Source organism: Passer montanus, unplaced genomic scaffold (assembly GCF_014805655.1).
Source record: "Passer montanus isolate IOZ18808 unplaced genomic scaffold, ASM1480565v1 scaffold51, whole genome shotgun sequence".
Taxonomy (NCBI): domain Eukaryota; kingdom Metazoa; phylum Chordata; class Aves; order Passeriformes; family Passeridae; genus Passer; species Passer montanus.
In genome coordinates, this window is record NW_024370041.1 from 2,953,349 (window position 1) to 2,969,499 (window position 16,151).

At 40.6% G+C, this 16,151-nt stretch overlaps 1 protein-coding gene across 4 annotated transcripts in view; it reads right to left on the minus strand.

Moving 5' to 3' along the window:
• CTBP1 (C-terminal binding protein 1) overlaps positions 1 to 16,151 on the minus strand; it is a 237,014-nt gene that overhangs the window by 66,685 nt on the left and 154,178 nt on the right. The gene's annotated exons all lie outside the window — the stretch shown is intronic.

Genomic DNA, 16,151 nt, shown 5'->3' on the forward strand with positions numbered 1-16,151 from the left:
GCCGCTGGGTCGGCTGACGGCGGCCCCGCCCGGGCGCGGTGAGGGAGCGGCGGCCGCCATGGTCCCGCCGCCTCCTGCCCCGCGGCTTTTCTTCTCCTCAGCGCCCGGAGCTCCGCTCCAGCCCTCCCAGAAACTTTCCCTCTACTGGCACAGCTGCCCCTTCCTCCTTCCCAGCCGCGGGCGGGAAGCGGAGCCGCGGCCGTTCGCTCGTCCGTCCCCACCCACAGCCCAGCCCAGCCCGGCAGCGAACATCCCTTCTCTGGGTTTTTCCAGAAATAAAACGATCGTTTCCTGTCAGCAAACGGCCCTGGCATCCCTCAGGGACCCGGACCCTCTCGGATAAAGACAGACACTCCTGGGCAGCACACAAGAGCCATTCGCCGGGAGAACGGACAGGGCTGTAGATTTTTCCCCGGGGTTTTTTGGGAGTTGGTTTGCCTGTGAGGGGAATATTTGAACCCAGAGGTTATGAAGGGCGGTTTCAGCCGCCGAGTTGTGTGGATTTCAGGAATCAAGGCTTTTAGCATACAGCAGCTTGGCTTTAGCTCCCTAATAACTTGTTTTCCCCCATCATTTCCCAGCTACTGTGTCCCTTTCATGTGATTATCCACCGGGATTGGGAGGTAACTCCCAGGACAAGTTTATGCAGCCTCTGACTTATCTTCATTTTCCTCCTGTATTCCTGGGAAAGCCTTTTGTGGCTCAGCACAGACGTCTCAGACGTCCCTCAAAGAACAGCTTCCCTAAATTCTCACTGTGCATCACCAGGGCAGCATCTAGCCAAGCGCCTCATGTGGGGTTTGTATAAATAAATTTGGGTTTAATCACTTTAAAGTGGCTAACCACTTTATTGCCATTTATAGATGTTAGCAAAATATAAAAACACATACATATCAAAGCTCTAAGGAGAAAATAATTATTTTTTTCTCCCTCGCTGCTTCAGTTGCCATGTGGCAAAGTATCAGGAATGAGCATTAGGGGGTCAAACACGCTTAAACCACAAGAGAAATATCTGTGAATACCAACATGGATATAAAAATCTCCAGGGAAAAAAAAAAAAATTACTAGAGGAAAAGGAAAAAATCAAAAATGAAATTAAGAATTCAGTTTCATTTTTTCATAGAGAGACATAAACAGATCCAGGCACTGAGACCATGTCCTCGGTGGGGTTACATGACTGGGCAAATGTTTAGATCTGAACTGGAACTGCTGCTTCGGGGAGGGAGGGGAGTGTGGCGCAAAATATTATGACAAGGGGAGTGCTCTAAGTGAGGATAAGTTGGCATGATGAACAGATGGAGGATTCAATAACAGGAGGTTATTAATACTGCAGTTTGGTATTCTCTACGCTACTTCATGAAGGGATTCATATGCTTGCTCTTTTTCCTCTTCTGATTGTACACAGACCTAACAAATACACACACTGTAGGTAACACGGGACTCATTCCCTCCTGGCACGCCCATCCCTAGTTCATGCTTCCTGGGAAAACATCGTGGGCTGGATCCTCAGCTGCTGCTGGCTGGACCAACAGCGTTCCCTCCAGCAGCAGCAGGTTGCACCTGCTGAAGGAAAGAGGTTCTGACCCCATCTCCCCAGCCAAAAGGTGTCTGCACCCTGCTCGACAGAATAAACTATGCAGGCTCTCAGGATGGAAAAGAACGTGAAGTAACTCAAGCGAAATTGAAGTTTTCCTTCAGAACACAACGCAGTGCTCTTTCTGCTTCAGAAAACGCAGCTCATTTTCCCCCAAATTCAGCCCCCCTCCCCTGCATGGCTGTCAGGGGCCTCTGAGTTGCACCTGCTGAAGGAAAGAGGTTATCTGACCCCATCTCCCCAGCCAAAAGGTGTCTGCACCCTGCTCGACAGAATAAACTATGCAGGCTCTCAGGATGGAAAAGAACGTGAAGTAACTCAAGCGAAATTGAAGTTTTCCTTCAGAACACAAAGCAGTGCTCTTTCTGCTTCAGAAAACGCAGCTCATTTTCCCCCAAATTCAGCCCCCCTCCCCTGCACGGCTGTCAGGGGCCTGGTTTTGGACTGGACATGAGAAAATCCAGGAGCAGAAGAGCTGACTCCAGCCAAGCCTCCAGTTGCCCCCATCTGTTTTGTTTCCAGCTTTCTCCAGCAGGTTGCCTCTGGATCACCTCACATTCAGTCATCTTCAACTTTTACACCATGGCTCACAGAGCTACAATACATCCTTCACAAAGCCTAACAATCCCATCCTCTTGCTGCATTTGGGCACTGCTGTTACTGCAATCTCTTTTTTCAACAGCAGTGTAACACAGCTGAGTGTCTTCTGTGCCCTGCACTAAGAATTATGGCATCTTCCAAAGCCCCCAAACTGTTTCTTGGCTTCTTAAGAGTCAGCTGGAGGAGCACATGTGCTGCAGAGCAAATACATTGTTTTAAGTGTATCTGTTAACAGCCACATGTATAATTTAAGTACAAGTTTTATTCCCCTCAGAATGGGCAATCATAAGGGCATGACCTTGGGCTTTCACAAATTCAGTGCATTAGGGTTCACTATCTTTAGCAGATGTGACTTTGAAGATACTGAAAGAGGAAGTTTTACTGTTTTACCCCCTAAGCAATGAGCCAGGATACATGTTGAATGTTTTCTGAGGTTTGACAATTTTCTTACACAAAGATACTGCTATTGTGTGCTTACAGATTTTCTTTGGTTTGTCACAGCCATGAGTGCTGGTTCTTTCATGCATGATTTTGCTTTGTTTTCAAGCAGACGTCATTCATTGTAACACTTTTTAAAGCCATAAATTTAAAACCTTTATGCATTTTTAATCAAAATGCAAGATTATGTTTCAATGGAATATCTTAACTTTTGTCAACAGTAAATCTTGCAGATGCTATTACGAGATCCTAGGAGAGATTTATGTCAGAAGAAAAGAATGGTTGGATAAAGCAGGCCCAACACTTAACCTTTATCCTAAAATACATTGTTTAAATGTATAATCAAGCTAAGTCAATTCAATTTACTTAAAATCTGGAAAGAAAACTTTGTTTGGATTTAAATATTTCCTTAATTCTTTCACTTAGATCCTGAGAAGCATTTGTTTATATAACACACAGAGAGATCAGCCTACTTTGATTTTGCAATTGCATACTTCAATTACAGCTTCTTTTTTTTTTAGTTATAACTTCCCCTGTGTGCAACTTCCTACTGCAAGAAGTTAATGCTTTCTAGTTCATGTGAAAGTCATTTTGGAGAAAAATCTTCAGCAGGTTTTGAGGGGAAAATGGGAAAAAAAGAATAATTGACTAAAGAGAACCACCTCATCTTTAAGAAATTGTGGTCATTGCAAGCATAAAATAAAATAGAGGAGCTTCATCTACTGTTACAAAGAAGATGAAGGATGAAAGTAGTAGATTAAAGTTCCACTTAATGAATAAGAAGTTCAGCTGTGTCAAACAATCAAAGTCATTTTGGAAATGCCAAATGTGCATTGCTCCCTTCTCAGATTGGAGCAGCTCTACGAGATCTATGCTGGAAATACAAAGTGAAAAACCTTGTAGTGAGCTGAATGAATGGAAGAATAAATTCCCTTCAAGCCACTGAACACAAAAAACCCTCTCTCTTCTGATGTTATCTGTGTTACGTGACTAAGGGATTTTCTTCTTGTTCTCACCCTCTTCATGCAAGTGCTAAAAACATAAGAACCAGGGTGGAATTAAATCCTCCGCATTTTCTGGGTGTCATGAAATGAGACTTATTATTTTCCATCTAGTCAGGAGGAGTTACCAGACCATCTCCAGGATGGTCTGTGTTCTGGCTGAAGAGAAAAAGAAGACAGAGATGAACAGCAGAAGAAACATATCAAGAACCATTAGTGGATGTCAGCCATTGTCCATCTGTTCACAGTGGAATAAATCCAGACCTGAAGGAACAATTGCAACCTGCCCCATATGGCTCGCTCCCTTCTGCGCTGGCAGGGCTTCTTTGGGGGTTTGACATTGGATGAGGTAAAGGAGAAGCAGCACAATCTGTGCTCCCAGGAATGAACAGCCAATTAACATGAAAGGACAAAAAATGGGTTAGTGACCCAGGGAAGGTTTTCTCCTCCTCACCTGTCTAAAATCCTGCTCATTCAAACTGTGTAACTGGCATAGCTGAGGGTCCTGCTATTATTGAAATCTTAAAAATTTACATTTAGCTACTAACAGAATTCTGTGGACAGTGGGAATCCCTCTGTTGGTGAGACCACAGATCCAGCTGTCTCCCAAAGTGTTAAAGAAGGCATTTAGAATATATTACACTCACATTCCATTAAAAATTATAATGCACTATGCTTTCAACATAATGAACCAGTGTAACAACATTCTGCATTTACTTTTATAGAACTGCATTATTGAGGAGTAATTTACTTCTCAAGTTTTAAATCACTCTGGGCCTGGTCATGAAGCAAAGTGCTATTTTTTAGATGATTAAGGGAAGTAGTCTCTGGCCTATGCAGAATAGTTATGAAATCTGACTGTCTCTTTAGAATTATAATGAGAAACAGATTCTCTTCATGATGCTGCATTCTGCATGCAAAAAAAAATCAGATCTACATATTAAGGCAAACTGAAGGGATCAAAACCTATAAGTCTGTAGTAGATTCAGACTTATAAAATAACCTGTTTGGTGATGGCAATTTCACAGTTAATATAGAAAATAATGAACCATCCAATGGCCTAAACAGAACTAGTGGATGTCCTGAGTGAACTTTCTACTGGAGTGTCTTAACTGGGCTGCAGTGTCATTTGCACTCTACTATCCTCCACCTCCTCTTGAGTTCTAACACACTTGGCATCTTATTTTTGTCAAAGTTGCACAACAAGTAGCCAGGGGGAAAAAACCAAAGTTGTATCAGAGATAGTTTTCAAGTTCTCAAACAATTATATTTGCATTTGTGACTGTCATTCATTCACTAGGTGGCACAAAAAGCATCATACTTCCTTGTTTCAAACACACACCACAAGACTGAGGATGCCCTCAAGAAAAACTAAACACATATGAAATCAAAGCCACATCTCACTAAGAATTTAGCTAGAGACATTGCTCTAAAACTTAGCACAAGTCTTACCCATCTGAAAAACCAGCAAGGATAACAAAGGATGAAAAAAGCACAACAGTGTTACATGAAACTGTCCATTTGCTGCAAAGGACCTTAAGCACAACCATAAGCACAGCCACACACTGGGATTATGGACATTTATGACATTGAAATGAACTCTCCTGCTTTGTCAGATTTACTCAGGATGATGACAAGTTACCAGGCTTGAATTTCATCCTCTTCCAAACTGAGCACTGCTTTGTGCCACCATGAAATACTGCACTGCCAGCATTCCACGATCACCTACTGCTAAGATAAGAGAGTGGTTCATTACTGAGCAAGAAGTGACCTCTAGTGAATCCCCCCGCCAGCTCCTGAGGCACACAGCTCCTCCCTGGCCGTCCCTGACTGATCACATCCCCCTCCAATTAAAATCTGGTCGTGCTGCACCCCAACACCAGTCAGCAGCTGCACCCCATCAGTGGAGCACTTCAGGTACCTGCAGTAACCCACACTGCACAGCAGCTGTAACAAGCAACAGAAGGCATTGGCACATTGAAAAAACCTGAACACATGTGCCTCAACAGAGTAAAACCTGCCCACTGATAACTGCTAGATAATTTAATGGACTACAATAAAACATGCAAGCTCTACCTGGAGATTAAAATTATTTAATTTAATTTAAAAAGCACTATATCCAGAAATTTGTGAACAAAATGATAAAAACATCCTATCAAATATGCAAAAATAATACCAATGTCAGTGATCTTTGCACTCTAAGAAAACAGGAAAACTAGGGTAGAGAATCACAGTAAGCAAAGAGATGGGCAATGAAAATCAATTTCATATTTACAACATACAGAACAATATACAGGCTAGGCAATCCATTACAGTGAATGGTCGATGGTTTTAGACCAGTAAAAAGAAACCAGCAAGGTTTCATGTGTAAAACACATACCCCATTAGCCAAAGAAACATATCCCATGTTCCCTGGCTGGTCGTGCTGCACCCCAATCAGTGGAGCACTTCAAGTACCTGCAGTAACCCACACTGCACAGCAGCTGTAACAAGCAACAGAAGGCATTGGCACATTGAAAAAACCTGAACACATGTGCCTCAACAGAGTAAAACCTGCCCACTGATAACTGCTAGATAATTTAATGGACTACAATAAAACATGCAAGCTCTACCTGGAGATTAAAATTATTTAATTTAATTTAAAAAGCACTATATCCAGAAATTTGTGAACAAAATGATAAAAACATCCTATCAAATATGCAAAAATAATACCAATGTCAGTGATCTTTGCACTCTAAGAAAACAGGAAAACTAGGGTAGAGAATCACAGTAAGCAAAGAGATGGGCAATGAAAATCAATTTCATATTTACAACATACAGAACAATATACAGGCTAGGCAATCCATTACAGTGAATGGTCGATGGTTTTAGACCAGTAAAAAGAAACCAGCAAGGTTTCATGTGTAAAACACATACCCCATTAGCCAAAGAAACATATCCCATGTTCCCTGCCTCCATATACCTGGCGACACTTGAATATTTCTAACCTTCTCCTAATAAATTTATCTTTTCCTAACAAACATCTACCAGAGGTTATTGAGAAGCCCACCTTTTTGCTTTTATTAAACCAAAAGACTCTTGTGCAGCTCTTTTACTTCCTATTCTCAGGACTTAAAGCTGAATAGCTGAAAAGTAAACTGCAACTTATCCCTATGCAAGAGTCCCCAAGATATAATTCAGATCCTAAGAGACATCAATTAGTGTGATTTACAGAGTGATGTGGAAAAAAAATTAAATATATTGAAAACACTCCCTTTGTATAGCTGAATAATGAGAGAGCAGCATGTTCTCCTAGCAGAAAGATCCCACTACTTATATTCATGTAACACAGACTTTCAGTACAGAAGCAAAGGCGATTCAAAGAGGTGATAATCAGTATCAACAGATTTACTGCTCTTTGAGCTGCTCTGTACTGCCAAATACCCCGACTTACAGACTAAGGCAGCACTGAGCACTACCATAGGATGGTATTATTTAAAGATTAATGGATAAACTTTCCAAAGGCCTTATCATATTACATGAAGAAGATACTGCAGAGAGAACACATCTCATGGAAATGTTTGCTAAATCATTGTCTTTTTAACGGTTCAATTCCTCTGCACAGGAAAACACCATCTGACAGGGATGTTTTGTTGAATTTGTATCACAGCACAGCACAGCTCTGGTCCTACAAGTGTCTTCTGGGAACTCCATCATCTCACAACAACCATTGCTCTCGACACAGCAGGATCTCTGGTGCAATTTTAAACACAGCTCTTGCTGTGCCAGGCAGGCATTGGCAAGGTGGCTGGGCTGACACATCTGCAGCATTTGTGATTCACAGTGGCACTGTGGAAAGCCCCCAAAGATTTCACCCTGAGCTATGAACAGAATCGTTTGAGATCACTGACTGCACCATCAACCCAGCACTGCCAGGGCCACCATTACACCATGTCCCCATGGGCCACATCTACACGTCTATTAAATACCTCCAAGGACAGTGACTCAACCACTGCCATGGGCAGGCTGTTCCGATCCTTGGGCACACATTCCAGCAAGAAATTTTTCCTAATATCCAATCTAAACCTCCCTGGCACAACCTGAGGCCACTTCTTGTCGTGTCACTTGTCCAGGTCCTTCTCCTGAGTGAGTCACCCAAAGGAGATGGGGCTGGTCCAGCAGGACCTGCCTTTCCTACTTGTTGTGTCACTTGTCCAGGTCCTTCTCTGAGTGAGTCACCCAAAGGAGATGGGGCTGGTCCAGCAGGACCTGCCTTTCCTAAAGCCCAGACTGACAGGGCTGGAGCTCCCAGATCCTCCTCCAGGCCCTTCAGGATGGGTGTGGAATTTTCAAACCTCCAGTCCCCTGGGACCTCCCCAGTCAGCCAGGATTGCTGGGAAATGACAGAATGTGGCTCAAAGAGCAAAACAAACAGCATTAAAATAAATTCTGTGACAGTTTTGAAAGGTAAATTTCCTGGAACAGAATATTGAGTACAAGAGGACTTGGAACATTATGTACCTTTTGAAAACAGTTTCAATTAATGCAGACCATGTTGCATATCTTGTTTTTTTCTTTTTTTTCCCCATTTATTTCATCAAGACAATTACTTGGTTTCTGAACATATGCTGTCTTTTTCATGAAGCAGGACATCTTATACTGCTTTTATGTAGCAAACTATTATTTTTCACTACATTGATGTGCCATCTGAATTACAAGATCACAAGTAACACAATGAACATTAAAAATCTGCAACACTGATGCAATCAACAATTTTTAAGTATTCATTTTTATCACACAGTTCCAAGGAAGATCTTAATGTATATAAAGCCTATTTTTTTCCTTCAAATTCTTACGGTTTCTTTGGGTCCTGAATAATTTTATGAACAGCTGAAGAGTCGCTGATATCAGAATACTCTCTTATTAATTTGTATTATTTTATGTATCTGGAAGAATGATCACAGTACAGGCTTTTACATCACCACAGGAAGAAGAAAGTTCAGCAGACACAGACAAGAAGGGAAATATTTCCATGCAAACAGATTGGGTTCTTAATTAAAATGATTTGATACGCCTTATGAACAGTGCAAGTTATAGCACAGATGATGAAGTTACCTTAGGAAAAATGTACTTTAAATTAACTACTGGAGGCTAAAGACAACTGAGCTGTAATAATAAGTAAATGTATATAGATAAGGTATAAATAATTAATTCTCTTTTCCTGAAAGACCTGGAAACAAATGGGAACACGCTGTGTAAGGCTGTACTGTGCTGATCTCTCACTGAAGTGGCTTCCGAGCCCCGTGACCCAGAAAGGTTAAAGTTTGTGTCTTTCCCAGAGGCTGCACCTCTATGATTAACATTACAGAGAAGCCCACATCAGAAAGAACTATCACAAGAGAGGGATGAACAATAATTCATGGAGATAATAAATAGTCTAAGAGAAAAAAGAAAAACAACCCTACTTTGGTTCAATGAGTATTTTGCAAGTTTTTCCTTTTATGCATCATAAGTGTAACTTTTACTAAATACCAAGTACTGAAGGAGATTATTTGTTTGTTTTTTGAGGTTTTATAATTCCAAGCAGAATTAAATGTTCCCACTCTGTTCCTGAATCTTTACTGACAAGAGATTTCCAGCTCTACTAAAATCTATGGATGTTTTCAGATGTAGACAGATGTCTGAGAGGCCACGGGCTGAGGTCATCAAACTCATCTCATTTGTGACCTAAGCTGAGTCTCTTGGCTCTCTTAAAAAAAAAAATAAAAAAAATAAAGGGGGGGCAGGGGGAAGGGAAATGATGGAAGGGAAAGGACACCAAGGAAATTGTTTGCTAATTTATCTAGAATTTTTTTCTAGTTAACTTTTAATCTAATAGCACACACACAGTTCAGTAACATAAAGCCAAAATGATGCACATTGAGAAGATATTTAATATATACTTGGTCATCTATCATACACTGCTCCTTACAGCCTAATTATTGTTTATGGCATTATTAGCAGTCAACTGTCTTTTATTTTCTGCACATCTAACCAACCAGATTTTCAAGAACTCACATTTAAATCTCATTTCAAAGGCCATTTTACTGCACTGAGTTAAATTGCTTAAATTTATATGTATTTTACATAAACCTTCATTTATCAACAAACAGCTCAATTTCTTGGATCTTGAAACACTCAAAGGAAAAAAAGTACCATGCTGATGCTGACATCATTTTGGCTGCTTAAGGGAAGACAAAATTGGGTCTCTCAAAGCTTCAGGCAAAATACTACAATGGGTAACAAATATTCCTTGTGTATACATGATTGGAACGGCTGTCTCCATTGGGCACTGACTGTACATTGTGGAGCACAGAATGGATTCAGAGAATATTTTATTGTTGGAGTCAGTTCATGTGGACAGGCAGTATTCAAACAGTTTATTTTACAATTGCTGCTACCTGCTCCCTGACCCCAGAGATGCCTTCTTGCCTAAAACAACCATCAAACCTCCAAAACGCTGCAGAAATCCACCACGTAAATAAATATAAACATATATACTGATGGAACAGGGGTCTATTTAGAAAAAAGAGCAAAGATTCAGTGATGGCAAATTTTCTGAATATTTTTCCCTGTGATGGCTGCAGGGTAGTCTAAATTTTTACATATAATCCACTGTTAGGATCAACACTGTTTCTGTTCTGCTCTTAAAAAAAAAAAAGGAAAGGAGAAAAGAGGTTTTGCACAGGAGCATTAATAGTTCCACTTGCCCTGTGGCAAATGGGGAAAATATGTCAATGTGAATTACTGTACTGTCTCCATGGATCAAGATTTCTCTTAGTGCTTTCAAAATTCCACTAACAGAAACAATTGCTAAGAGCATTTGCTACTTAGCCTGCTATGCTGGAATCAAATAAGACCCTAGGATCAACTAATGCTAAAATATTATCTTCTATATTGATTTTCTCTCCCTACATTAACTGAGGAAAGAAACAGCTAAATAATTTCAGCTGGAAAGAACAGTCTATTGCTCTCACAAGGACATCCAAAGAACTTAAATAATCAAGATAATTGCAAAATAGATTTTTGAGCAGCTTACACTGCCAGAAATGTAAGAATATCACAGTATACTACTTCTTTCTGACCCAAACAAGTTGTATTACATATTTATGACTCACTGCATGGTTAAATGCAACATCTCTCTCTCCAGAAACCAAGCTCACCCACACAGATGCATTAGAAAAAAAATTTGAATTGTGAGCAGTTGTGCATGCACATTCAGATTCTAAGGACCGAGCCAAATATTAATAAATAAATTCCAAGTCCATTTTCTCTACTGGAAGGCTACTTTATGGGGGTTTTATGAAATTCTTTTTGTAATATCTTTTTCCTAATACTAGATTATGGTCTCAATTAATTAATAAAGTACAGTTGTTGAAATTCTTGGGCCATTGGTCACATCTGGTATGAAAATTTATTTCTGAGCTTGATCTGGCCAACAAGAACAAACAACAAATGAAATCCAGACACTGTGTACTTACACAGTGTTCATTATTTCTACTAAATAGCAAATTATTTTCATTAGAAATTAATAATCTTAATTCTTATAATACATTCATCACCGGGATTCATAAATATCTAACAAATTCATTTAAGGCAACCATGAAGATGCAACAAATTAGAGCTTTGCAGGATATCCAAGTTAGCACTACTGACATTCTGGTTTAAGAAGCTAGTGCTCCACAAGGCTGATAAAAACAAACACATATTTGAAGGATTATGATCAATTATCTTAGGACACATTTGTCAATGAAAAACTCTCTCAGTAAAGATGTTTCTAATGGGTATTTGTCATCATCTTCACCAACAATGTGGACATAAATAGAAAATCTTTGCAAAAATTATTATGAACATAATAAAAAAAAATAAAAACTGACTAAAAAATAATAGCAAAAGTGCAATCATGCAGTCATTTTGGATCACAAATAAAGAAACAAAACATGCTTTAATAAATCCAAGATGGAAAGCTTTGCCATTAGAAAATACTACTGTCATGCTGACAGGGTAGGGAGTTAGAGCCTGAAAAGGGATGAGCAACTGTGTGAGCTCCAAGAACCACACCTCAACAGGAGGAAGTCACATTTTCCTCGAAAAAATCCTTAAATTCAAGTATGGAGGAAATATTTGCTATTGTGGACAGGATTTCCAACATTATAAACAGCGAATTGTTGCTGCCAATTCACTGTTTATAATGTTATCCATATTCTGTATGGGTGAAAGGCTGCAAAAAGAAAAACTCAGTGCTGGAGAAAAAAATGCCTTGAAGAACACAATGTACTCAGATTGCCAAAAAATCCCTGAGAGATAACATGATTACACTTTGCAGGGGGAAATGCCAGACACTAAAAGCCTGCCTAATCTTAAAGGAAGACATCATAACACCGAGCAGCTTAGAAGCTCATTCAAAAGTCTGTATTTTGTAGCTTATTTTGTTGTTGTTCAAGTGGATGTTATTGACTATACTACAAAGGTTATGGTCATGTCTTTATCTTCTGAATACTTCAAAGGCCTTTCTGAAAGAGCAGCCTAATAAAACATTTGGGGCTGAACTGTATCAGATATCTACATGATACAAAGAGGGTTTGAGGTAACCTGGTAATTCCTTCCTGATTCTGCTCTTTGGGAGTTAAAGCTCCAAAATCTTGAAGCTGACTAATGGTTGGTCACTGCCTCACTCCCTCTAGGAATGAGCAGAACAGATGAGCTGTCTTTCACAGAGCATCATCTCCTGATATCAGTCTCTCCCTGTTGCTGACATCCATTAACAAAAAGCAATTACTACTGAGAAGTTCAGATGAAGAGAGATGTCTTACCATTAATCTGCTGATTTCCAGGAGAGAGCTTGTGGTGATCCCACTGAGAGCACCACAGACAAGAGGAGAGACATTTCTGCAGGGCTTCAGTGGGAAGCCCCACACATGGGAAACACTGACCCCAGGGACTTTCAGTTCTGAATTAATAACAAGTTCTTTTTACTGCCATTCAATACCTGAAACAGTTTGGGGCTCATGCATTTCTGTATCCAAGTGCACCGAAATGGGATGTCTGGAGACCAGCGATGAATGAACGGATCATGGTGCTCCAAGAGCAGTCTGGAATGAGATGGAGTTTGTGGCACCTTCACACAGGGAATGCTGCTGGCAGAAATGTCCTCCCTCAGGTAATGGCAACGAGTCCTGAGGGACCAACACTGCTGCCTTGCTCAGCTTTAGCTCAGTCAGTGCTTTTCTAAGCACGTTGTCTCTCAGCACTGCAAGACTATTCTTGTATTCTGTCATGCAGAACTCGATGCTGCCCATCAATTTTTGGTATTTAACTTGCTGACATCCTAACTGATGACACAGCTCAGACTTTTCCACTCAAGTCTGCAAAAAGTTGCACAAGACAGAGCCTAGAGGAATTCTGCTGGCAGTTGCTTTTGTAAGGAAACAGGAGCACCTCAAAACTGGGAGAAATTAGAAGGATTAATGCACCAACCAACATTTGGGAAACATACAATCAGTTCCTGGTTCTGTCACCACTCTCCTATCAACCTTGTGCTGCTAAACCACTTCTCTTCCACATATCCAGGTTCCTCATCTTTAAAATATGTACAGTATTTGCCTATTAAACACTCATGCTTGCTGTCAGAGCAAATCCATGAAATATTTAGATATCCCACTACAACTGAGGCGTCATTCTCCATATGACTGATGACAGGACAGGCACAGATTCATCCATGGTGCTGACCTCAGCTGGGTCAGCAGTGTGGCATCATTCTGGTTTCACAGTGGATATGGTAAAGATTAGATAGTGCTTTCCTGTAAAGAAATATCCTATAGCAATCTGACTATCTAACCTGCAGCTTGCACTCCCCCTGATCTGTCTCATGTCCATGAACACAGGTCCCCCTTATGGACAGTAGGTTCCTGCTGCTAAAAAAAAATACAATATAAACTTGAATGTCTGTAAAATTACATTTGTTTTAATACAACTACTGTGTTTTAAAAGTATCACATCAGCCTCCCACTGAATCATATTTTAATATATTTTTTGTTGCCTTCTACTAGAGCTGAATGTTTTATTATAACACAGAGTTGATGAGAGAAAAGTGGTCCTTTCAAAGGTAGATAAACCTGGCAGGTCAAGATTAAGAAAAAAAACTTATTTTCATTTTAAAACAAAAATCCAGTTAGGAAGCTAAACTGTAAAAACTGTGATAAGAATTCTGTTGGGCAAAACCTGGAAAAGATCACCAAAACAGTAAGAAATTAATCATGGCGTACGGAAAGGAGAAATTAAAATCAATAAAAATTGTATTCATGTGTTGCTAAAGCATTTACACCACCAAAAACCTACTGTTGTTAGAATCAAGAAAAGACTGTCAACCCCAGTGTGGTTTATACTTTTATTTTTTAGTGCCAGATATACCTGTGTTGTACAGAAGGACTAAACACAGCGGGTGTAAGGCAATCCTGCTCCCTATGAGATGGCTATCTCAGCTCTGGGCTTTTAGCAATCTGTGTAACTGTACTCCAATCACAACCACAGCCATCAATAATAGATGCCAGTGCCTCCATCTGCCTCTGCTCTTCTCTCATCCTTAATTTTTACCCAGCAAAGCCCTGCATGTGTTTAACTCACCATGCCCTGTGCCATGGGCATCCCACCCCTCAGCTCCAGGCACACAGATCCTCTGAATCCAAAATTAAACCAAAATCTGCCACAAAGCTGACTCCTCATCCTCCCCCACAGGGCTGCTATTAATTGCACAAAACACTTTTGGAATAAAAAATAATCAAATATTTTCCTGGGACCTGAAAAGCCCAACACACACATCACTTCTCCAACAGTTATGGTATATGAAGTAAGTGTGAACTGTGTATAGGTCTACAGTTTTCATAATCAATTTTTCTGTTTTCCAATCTATTGGGAAAATTGAGACGTCTCTTTTTCATTTATGGACCAAGCTTTGATGTTCCTGAACTCAATGAAGATTTGCCATCCAAGCATGCAAGACTTCCACATGCTAAGACTGAATTTCCAATTAAATCTTTAACTATTTACTACATAAAATGACATTAACACAAGATAGTTTTTGTTTTTCATAGCTTTTAAAATAATTCTGAACATGAAACAACAATATCACTGTTATTCAGATGATAGTTTTCAGGATGTTAACTGAAAGACTAGAGGGATTCAATTAAATATTTAATGTAGAGGATGGGACAGTTGAGTGTGCCAAAATAAACCTCAGCTCACAAAAACTTTGAAAGATTTTCAGTAAAATAAATCCATATTTTATTAAATGCTACAGCTATTGGAATAACATATGCCATCATAAAATAAATGTTTAGATCAGTACTGTACCCTGCCCTGGATAATGCCTGCCTTAAAATCAATTGTCTTGGTAACTCATTCTGATTTTTAGCAAAATACAAATAATAAGAACAACCTTTTAGCACACATTCCCTTGGTTAAATTCTCCTATTTCTCTCTCCTATTAGAAATTAGCTATAGGCAAGATGATAGGGGGGGAAAAAGTGAACTATAAACAGGCATTTATAGGATGAAAAAACGGCCTCTTTGCTGACATCAGTCTCAGAAAGAGAAGGGGATGATTTCTGCCATGGAATAATCTTTTCCAGGAAAATCCCTCCAAACTCCAGAGCTTGCTGCTCCTGCAGCCACCCTCCCACCAGGATTCCCCCATGGTCAGGTGAGGGCAGCACAGTCGTGTGGACTTGTCCCATCTTTCCACAAGGGCTTAGCAGAACCTGACCCCTTGCTCATATTTCAGACCTTAACTAATGACTGATTAATAGAAACTCTCCGTTTCCCTGAATGTTGACAGAGCTCCCAAAGATGTTAACAAGTTTAATGGGGAGAATAAAATCCCCATTGGCTTTGTCCTACACTTCTGACTCTCCTTGAGCAGGCTCAGTGCAGAGCTGTTCTCAGTGAAGCTCTGACCATGAATGCAGTAGAGAATGGGCTGAGAGCAGCCCTGGGGAGAAGGACTTTGGGGTGCTGGTGGGTGAGAAGCTCCACATGGCCTGGCCATGTTCTCTCAGCCCAGAAACCCCCTGTGTCCTGGGCTGCATCCAAAGCAGGGTGGGCAGATCAAGGGAGGGAACTTCACCCTCTGCTCCACTCTGGTGAGACCCCACCTGCAGAGCTGCCTCCAGCTCTGGGCCCCCAACACAAGTACAACATGGATCTGCTGGAGCAAGTCCAGAGGAGGCCACAAAGGTGATCAGAGGGCTGCAACCTCTGCTCTGGGGACAGGATGAGAGAGCTGGGGGTGTTCAGCCTGGAGAAGAGAAGGCTCCAGGGAGACCCTGAAGTACCTTCAGGTGACTAAAGGGGCTTAAAGAGAGCTGGAGAGGGACTTCTGACAAGGACATGGAGTGACAGGACAAGGGGGATGGCTTCAAACTGACAGGGAATAGGCCTAGATAGATTTAAGGATGAAATTCTTTACTGTGAGGGTGAGACACTGGAACAAGTTGCTCTGAGAA